This window comes from Octopus sinensis, linkage group LG3, assembly GCF_006345805.1.
Source record: "Octopus sinensis linkage group LG3, ASM634580v1, whole genome shotgun sequence".
In the NCBI taxonomy this organism is placed as follows: domain Eukaryota; kingdom Metazoa; phylum Mollusca; class Cephalopoda; order Octopoda; family Octopodidae; genus Octopus; species Octopus sinensis.
Window position 1 is genome coordinate 24,250,477 of NC_042999.1, and position 10,000 is coordinate 24,260,476.

Here is a 10,000-nt window from a genome sequence, read left to right on the forward strand (position 1 = left end):
TGATGGTGGTGGTGGTGGTGGTGGTGGTGGTGGGGGTGATGATGATGATGATGATGATGATGATGATGATGATGATGATGATACTGCATCAGGGCAGCTATTATTATCATTATTATTATATTATTATTATTATTATTATTATTATTAGTAGTAGTAGTAGTAGTAGTAGTAGTAGTAGTAGTAGTAGTAGTAGTAGTAGTAGTAGTAGCAGTAGTAGTTCGTACTGGGGGAAAAAAAAACTGTTCGTGTCTTTTGCTGCCTCCCGTTTTACCAGAACGTTTTTGATGTTAATAATTTTGAGGTTTAGTTATATAATTCACTTGTCATTCCACTCATATTCGTGTTCTTATATTCTGCTGTAGATGGAATGAGTTCTTACTCTAATCAGCGTATCTCTCTGTTCGTGACAAGTTAATTTCTTGTGTCATTTCTTTAACTGCCCTCTTCGTATAGTCATTTAATTAATATCTATTCTCGCCTATAATATTAAAATTTCCAATTATAAATGTGTTCTGCAGTATCTGTTTATTGTTCCTTAATCACCATTTAATTCTTCGTTGATTGTTTTTTCTTTAATTCTTCCACTTGAATAACTGCGATGACAAGTGACACGTTATTAAGTTATTTCCGTTGTTTACAAAATTATATCTTATGCAAGACCTTTCCCACCTATGAACCGCTTCAAAACTTCACAACCGCAAAATTAGCATCATATTTTCACAATTAACACGAAAGGGCCTCTCAATTAACATTATTATATTCACGGTTTCATCCCGTTTATGTTAATAATTAAAAATTCATAATTTATTTTTCTGTTCATAATTGCAAAGGCTCCTTCCTACTTAATATCATCAACATCTTATTTGCAGATAGTCTGTCAGCATCAACGCTGATTACATTCACAAGAAATTTTCTGCTTCAAATAGCACGAACTGCTCTGACTTTTACAGAATGTATTCACTAGCTTTGAGCAATAACAGTCGCCATTACTAATTTACATTCATTTCGATATTAAACAAACGCCTCAACTACGGGAGATATGTCTGGTGTTGGAAAGGCTATTAAAGATGCAATATGTGAAGTAAATGGGTCTCGACAGTAAGCTATATACATACACCCATGCATGTGTACATGCACGGACATATATGCATAAACACATACATACATAAATACTACATATAATACTTATATATATGTACATATATGCTATATTATATATATATATATAATATATATTATATGTATATATATATGTATATATATATATATTATGTATTATGTGTGCATTGTGTGTATTATGTATATTCGCTGCTTTCTTCCAAGGAATCTAATACTCTTAGCTGGCCAGATTGGAGCAATCTCAAGAATAATCGCGAAATTGCGAGGATAATCTGGTGCTTGACTGAAGAAAGAAAACTTCGAATGACCCGTCCTTGTTTTCTTGTATCGCGTATCTGGATATTTTTGTTGTCCCTTTTTGTATCACCTAGTTGTCCGGATGTTTTGCGTTCTTGTTCCATTGTGTAGTCTATATATATGTTATATGTGTGTATATATATATATATATATATATATTATATATATATATATAGAATATATGTAGGCGCAGGAGTTTCTGTGTATTAAGAAGCTTGCTTAGCAACCACCTGGTTCCGGGTTCAGTCCCACTGCGTGACACTTGGCTAGTGTTTTTATTATAACCTCAGGCCGACCAAAGCCTAGTGAGTGGATTTGGTAAATGGAAAACTGGAAGATGCCCGTCGTATATATGTGTGTATATGTATGTATGTATTCCCCTCCCACCATTGCTCGACTACCGATGCTGGTTTGTTTACGTCCTTGTAACTTAGCGGTTCGGCAAAAAACTGATAGTATAAGTACTAGGCTTACAAAGAGTAAGTCCTGGGGTCGATTTGTTCAACTAAAGGCGGTGCTCAAGCATGGCCGTAGTCAAATGACTGAAACAAGCAAAAGAATAAAGAATATATACATAAATATATATAGAAAGAGAGAGAGAGAGAGAGAGAGTGAGTGAGAGAGGGAGAGAGTACATGTGTGTCTGTGTGTTTGTATGCGAACGTATAAGTACTCAAATGTTCGTATTTTATGAAAAAAATTCAGAATACTTAATGTTTGGTCAAAAATATTTTATGTAAACTGTATACTTTAACAAGGAAAAGAATTGAATCTAAATATACATTAGACAATGAGCACCAAAAGAAGATAACACGGTTGGGGCAAGTTTACATCGACCTCAGTGTTCAACTGGTACTTATTTTATAGAACCCGAAAGGATGAAAAGCAAAGTTGATCTTAATAGAATTTGGACTCAAAACGCAAGGACGGACGAAATGTCGCTAAACAGTTTTCCCAGTATGCTAACTCAAAATCAGATTTAAAAAGAAGTCCTAAACAGAAGGCCATTGTATGCAAGACTATGGCATAACACTTAAGAAACTGACCGCATTTGATGCTATATCCCCATCCTACCCAAAACAAAAAACGTATCGAAAATCACTCTGGGTCTTATATGCAACTTTGGTCCACCCACGAGCTATAATTGTTTCCTGAATATGCGCTGCTGGAATCGGCGTGTGTCTAATATGCCGGTGTATCTTTTATGCCGTAAAATACGATATATCATTACTGCAACAAGTACGCATTAAATTTGTCCAGGGACAGTATACATATAACTATAATTCTCAGAGAATGGAACTTCTTATAAAGTACTTAATTTGCGTAAATAGTCAACGGAAAGACAGCAAAAAATCACCATGAAAAGGACACTTCTAGAAATAGATGTCAATGATGAGTTGTGCACTGGTTGGAGCATTTCAAAGCTTGCTCCAAACGAGTAAGAAATTATGCTGGTTCTATGGGGAACATATGTTCTCAGCTGTTTCGATTTAGACTAATATTCATGTATATGGTCTGTAAAGTTATTGAATTAATGGCAGAACTACAAACAATGCCATGACAATAAACAATGAAAATAGACTTAATGCATAGATGACATAGTGTGAGAAGCTGAAATCGCTAAGTCTATATTCCCTGAAGCGAAGACAAGAAAGATAATAATTTATGTATAGAAGACCCAGATAGGGCTAGCACCAATCTTTGATGTTCACAACTATGATAGTCATCAAATTAGTCGAGCCTGCATCAACTCAGATATCCAAACCTCCATATCAAGAGACAGGAATGGAGGAAAATTTATTCAAAAAACACCTGGATATAGTACTACTGATAAATCAACGAGAGGGCAATGTTATCAAACTCTTTCACGAAAAAAAATAACTAAGTGTACACGGAAAAGTGTATTAATAGTAGTAATAATATAGGCAGTGCCCAGCATTGCCACTACTCCTCGGTGAACTTTCGAAAGAGGACAGCCGTTTCCATTTCTCCCTCTCTCTCTCTTCCTCTCCCCTTTCCTCTTTCTCTCGCTCTCTCTTTCTGTCTGTATGTATATATATATATATGTATATATATATATATAATATATATATATATATATATATATATGTATGTTTATATGTATGTATATATTATATATGTATGTATGTATGTATATTATATATATATATATCTATATATATATATGTATGTATATATATATGTATATGTATATATATAAATATATATATATGTATATGTATATATATATGTATATATATATATATATATATATATATATATTATAGTTCACATAGGCATCCCCTCCGCATGTATACATACATACATACATACATACATACATACATACATACATACATACATACATACATACATTTATATATATATATATATATATATACATAGTACATACGTTTAGATACTCACGGAGATAAATAGATAGAGAGAGAGAATGAGAGATGATATATATATATATATATGTTTATATATGTATATATATGTATTAACATCTGTGGGTGCCTATGTACGTGCAAGGTTTTTTGTCTGTTTGATTTATCATGCATTGCTCATCAGGATGTTTACATCCGTTCACGCGTACAACTGCAAGTGAATGCAAACGGTACAATAACATCTAAATAAAAGTTAAAATAAGAAGATAAACAGTTCTTGAGCAGAGAAAACATGAACAGTTAGATTTCAATAAACAGACTTCTAACGATAAAAGGTCGTTCGTTATCGGCATTATATAGCGTGTGTGCGTGTGTGCATGTGCATGTGCGTGTGTGTGTGTGTATACAGGAGCACACTCATATATATACTCACGTATATGTTTATATTATGGTGTGTATGTCTGTGCGTATGTTTGTGTGCCTGTATATATGTATTCGACCCATGCATGCCGAGAATTTTACAAACGTTGGAGTGTATACACGCACACACACTGATACCCATATATGCATATATATCGTTTTCTGTGTGTTGAAATGCGTATAAATATATATATATATATATTTGTGAGTGCGTGTCTGTATATACAGATATACATTCTGTCTTCTCTGCAATTCTGAGGTATTTTTCATTATTTTTTCTAAAATACTCTAGTAAACACGGTTATAGAGCGAGTATACAGATGTAAGTATTGGCAAAAACATACGTTTAGTGCATATAAGTAGTCTCTATCATTATATATAATTTAAACTTTAATTTCCTTTATATTTAACATTCACTATTAATATCCCTACTCTTTCTGTTAGCTACTTATGACGTTATATCATATTACGTTTTTTTAAACAATAGTAATAGCGTTCTGTCTTCGCTATACAAATCCATCATTTTTTTTCTAAAATGTCGTATTGACAAGTTTCGTTTTTTGTTCACTTTCCCGAAGAGAAGATTGCATTGTTTATACCATTTATTCTTTTGAATAGTATCAGTGGAATTTCGAAACATGTGTCGAAATAAAAAAATTTGATTACACCTGCTTAACTCCATTTTTATTCATATTATTCAAATATTCAACGTAACACGAAGTTTCTACCTTTATAAATAAGGAGTTACAACACCTTTACTTATGAGATTTTTGCTGCCCTGGTAACTATTTATTTATTTTTTCCGTGTTAATTGTTAACAAGGTAAAAAATACTCATCTATTTATATATATATATAATATATATATATATAGATATATATAAATATATGTGTGTGGTGTTGTGTGTGTGTGTGTGGTGTGTGTTGTGTGTGTGTGTGTGTGTTGTGTTTTTGTGTGTGTGTTGTATATATGTATGTATATATTAGAAGAAATGAGGTACTCAGAAATTCGGATGGTTTTATATTTACAGATATTTATTAGTATGTCACATGTTTTATACATCATATATCATATATTATAGCACTTTCGTCCATTCTAGTGGAATTTCAAATTGATCTAAGTTATATATATAGTATATATATATATATCAATATATATATATCAATATATATATCAATATATATATATATTTATATATATATATATATATTATATATATATATATATATATACATATATATATACATATTATATATATTATATATACACCATATATATATATATATATATATATATATATATTATATATATATATATATAAATATATACTACATATATATATATAATTATATATATATATTATATACATATATATATATCTATATATATATATGCATACATACACATATATAGATACATATATATGTCTGTGCGAGTTTAATCCTGTTTTCAAGGTTCATATTTCTTTCTTATTAGTTTATATTGAATTTAGAACTACAGCATTGAAGAACCATTACTTCATTACGGTATCAAAATCTTCCCGGTCCTATGAAGTACTATGAGCTAGTCAACGCACGAGAGCAACACATGTGTGTTACCATTACGTCATGCAGTTGATATTACCGGGTTAGTCTTGAAACGTTGAAAGACTAAAGGATTTGCAGAAAATTAAACATTAACTATTATTAAGAACAAGGAGAAAGATATTCCCTTATGGCTGCTTGCCGACAAACTTTTCTGCTCTAAAAGGATTTTATCCTATACTAGCAGTATCGCCCGGCATTGCTCGGGTTTGTTTTCTTTTCGAGCCTTTAGAATTGGAATTTTTGAAAAGTAAACAAATTTGCATTATGTAGCTTGTTATTCTCTTTAAGTGAACATTTTCTGCTTGAAATACACCGAAAAATGTCGACACAGCAGTCAAAAATCGTAAAATATAGGGATTTTCATAGAAAAAAACACATTTCTGATGTAAATAATTTTTGGTGTTAACATGGTCTGATTTTATGTTTTTCTTCTACGGAAGGAAGAGCAAACCTTCTTCTATCATACTCTCAATTTTGGTCAACTTGCGCTGCAGGGTCTCGGAAGAGATAATGTTAGTTGAAAGCTACCAAACCTGCCATACACAGACAACTTCAGCTTTATATATATAGATATGCTGTTCTATCAGTATTTACGCGTTCAAAAAAAATATTTCTACTTGTTCTACACAACATTTCAACGCTTCAAAAACATACTTATGTTTGTTTACATATGATGTATACTATTTAGAAATTATGAAAGCAGTCTTAATAAAAATTATTAAACACGAACATGGGCTTGTATTCAATACTAATCGTGTCAAAGAAAAACTTTATCCTGTTTACACAAGTACGTACATCTATACATATGCGTGTGCTATGTATATATGATTGCAGATGATGACAACATATATACTACATGCAGATGCCACAATCCAGAACCCTGAACCAAATAACAGGATATCGTAATTCAATTCTTTATTGGTCAGATCAGAACATTTATACTTACTTCTTTGTGAACCTCCGTCTCTTCTAGCCTGTCAGGTTACGACCAATTACATGCTTCAAATCACTGACCTCGTACCTAGTTCTACATTTTTGGTCAACTATACACCGTTGTAACTGGTATGATTTAGCCCTGAGGAAGATAAATGGTATCAGTCTATTTGCTACGTTATTAGTCGATTGATAATGTAATTGTTATATTAGGGGTGCTTCTTCTATGGTACTCTGTAACTCCCAACCTAATTTAGTTGGTGACTAAGTTTGGCTTTACAAATCGGGCTAGTGCTGATTTGATATACTACGGGTGATGTGGATTACTACATCTTAAACATGTCAATTCTCTTAACCTGGTTCATATCCTTCGTCCGATTTTGTAATCCTTTTTTCTCATTGTATATATATATATATATATATATATATATATATATATATATATATATATATATATATAATTGGAGCGCAATGGCCCAGTGGTTAGGATCGCGGTTTCGATTCCCAGACCGGGCGTTTGTGAGTGTTTTATTGAGCGAAACACCTAAAGCTCCACGAGGCTCCAGCAGGGGGTGGTTATCCCTGCTGTACTCTTTCTCCAACTCTTTCTTCTGTTGCCTGCTCGCTTTACCCAGCGGGGTGGCGTCATTCGAAAGGCTAAAACAATGCGAACGCATTGTGACCAGCGATGTGTAGCTACAACTGATGGACTGGTCGGTCACGTCATCACGTGATAGATATATATATAAGAAGATAATGTGTCATGAGACCCAAAGGTGTCAGATTCGGTAATATTGCGAATAAAGGGTTCAATGTTGGTTCTATGTCAGCGTGTGTATATAAGAATTTTTTGCGTAATAAGATAAAAAACCGAAGCTGTATAGATATTAGAGCATTTATAGATAGAAGGTCTATCTATAAATGCTCTAATATCTACACAACTTCGGTTTTTTTATCTTATTACGCAAAAAATTCTTTATATATAATATATATATATATATATATATATATAATATATATATGTGTGCTCCAGCATGGCCACAGTCAAATGACTGAAACAAGTTAAAGAGAGAGAGGAGTATATATATATATATATATATATATATATATATATATATACACACAAAAGGAAAGGGCCCATTTTCAGGTCTCTATTAAAAATGGAAAAGTCATGATTTAGACAATAGTTACTCGTTAGCATAATTTCCATTGCTTTCTAAAACTTCATTCCATCTGTCAACAAGCTTATAATCGCTACGCTTGTAAAATTGTTTAGGATATGATGCGAAATATGAATCCAACTAATTTTTTGATGTCAACCTAAGACCATCAAATGGTGCTGTAGTCCCCGAAACAAATGCTAATCAGAAGAAGCAAGATCTGGAGAATATGAAAGAGGAAGTAATATTTCCCAACCAATTTCTTTCAAGAGATCTTTGGTCAGTCGAGCTGTGTCAGGACGAGCATTATCATAGTGAAAGATGATATCCTTTCTAAGTAGGTTTGCTTTTTGTTCAAAGCAGCTTTCAAACGATGGCGTTGATCACAGTAGAGATTAACAGTAATTGTTTGATTGTGGTCTAATGAACAACAATCTAATAACACACCATACACTCATTATGAGCTTCCATCGATGAAGTCCTCCTCTTGGTTGTTGAACAGGTCTTCCTCCTCGACTGATCCACGATCGACAGCATTTAACGTTATCGTAATGGATCCACGTGGAGGCGCGTGGCTTAGTAGTTAAGGTGTCGGCATCATGACCATAAAATTGTGGTTTCGATTCCTGGACCGGGCGACATGTTATGTTCTTGAGCAAAACACTTCATTTTACATTGCTGCAGTTCATTCAGCTGGCAAAAATGAGTAACGCTGCGATGGACTGGCGTCTCGTACAGCTGGGGAACACAAACGCCATAGAAACCGGGAAACCAGGCCCAGTAGCCTGGCTAGACTTTAAAAGGGCGCATTTATTTTTCATTTCAAAGGATCCACTTCCTATCACATGCAACAAGCCCTCCTAAAAATGTTTCTTTACGGTGTCGTGAAAGCAATGACTGATAACAAACAACACGCTGTTTCAGATTCTTTGGAGACAGTTCGTTCGGTGTAGAACAGTTGTATGGGCTACGTTAGTCTGATCTGCAAGTTCTCTACAAAAAGCGGTTGGATTTTCTATGACAACAGCTTCTAACTCTTCAGAATTAAGTTCCTTTGTACGACCTTCTTTTGGCTCGTCTTTCAAACTCAAAACCCCACTTCTGAAGCGAGAAAACCACCTCCTGTAACTTGTTTCACTCACTACATCATCCCCATAAACTCTCTGAAGAGATTTTGCTGCTGTGCTTGCATTAACACCTTTATGAACTCATAGAGTAAGACATGTGTAATGTGATCTTTAGATGGGACGAACGTGGGTGCGAACATAGCAGGAGATGATGGCAAATACAATCAGAATCTGAAAGAACAATGTATAAATTACTCATTGTGACATTCTTAAAACATTTCAAGAAGCACAATTTAAAATAAAGTACTATCTAAAATTGTGTGTGTGTGTTTGTGTGCGTGTATATATATATATAATAATATATATAATATATACATATATATATATATATATATATATATGTATATGCTTAATGAAGAAAAAAAGGAAGCTGGAATATACGAGAATATTGATCACTACAATATTTTCGACCCATTCATCATCAATCCCTCGCGGGTGGGATACTGTATATCTGGCTTAGAAGTATCCTTCGGTGTAGATGTGTCTTCTCGGGTGATTTCAAGATGCATCTCGTTAAAATAAACTCTGTTTCTTACAACATATTTCTGCTTGGCTTCTGTGACGTCAACACTAACGTAATGTAGCCTAAGATTTTCTTTTCTCTTACATGTCTTCAAACTTAATTAATTATCAATTTACTTATTCCTGATGAAGGGGTCGTTGTCAGTGTGAAACTAAAGGATTCCCCCCCTTGTTGACTAATGGACTCCAGAAACGGGTGTCGAATTGCTTCATATATGACATTATAACCCTCTATAAACATTTCTTCGGAACTCTTCTAAACTTTTAAATCCATCATTAGGAATTCTCACTACCGCCGATGTATCTTACAACTTTTAATCCTTATTTCAACGTCTTCTAACCTTACATATGATATAATTTTTAATCGCTATATCAACCTTTATTTATTTATCCTTTCCACGTATATTTTTACCTCATATAGCTCTTATTTCTATTCTAAATATATAG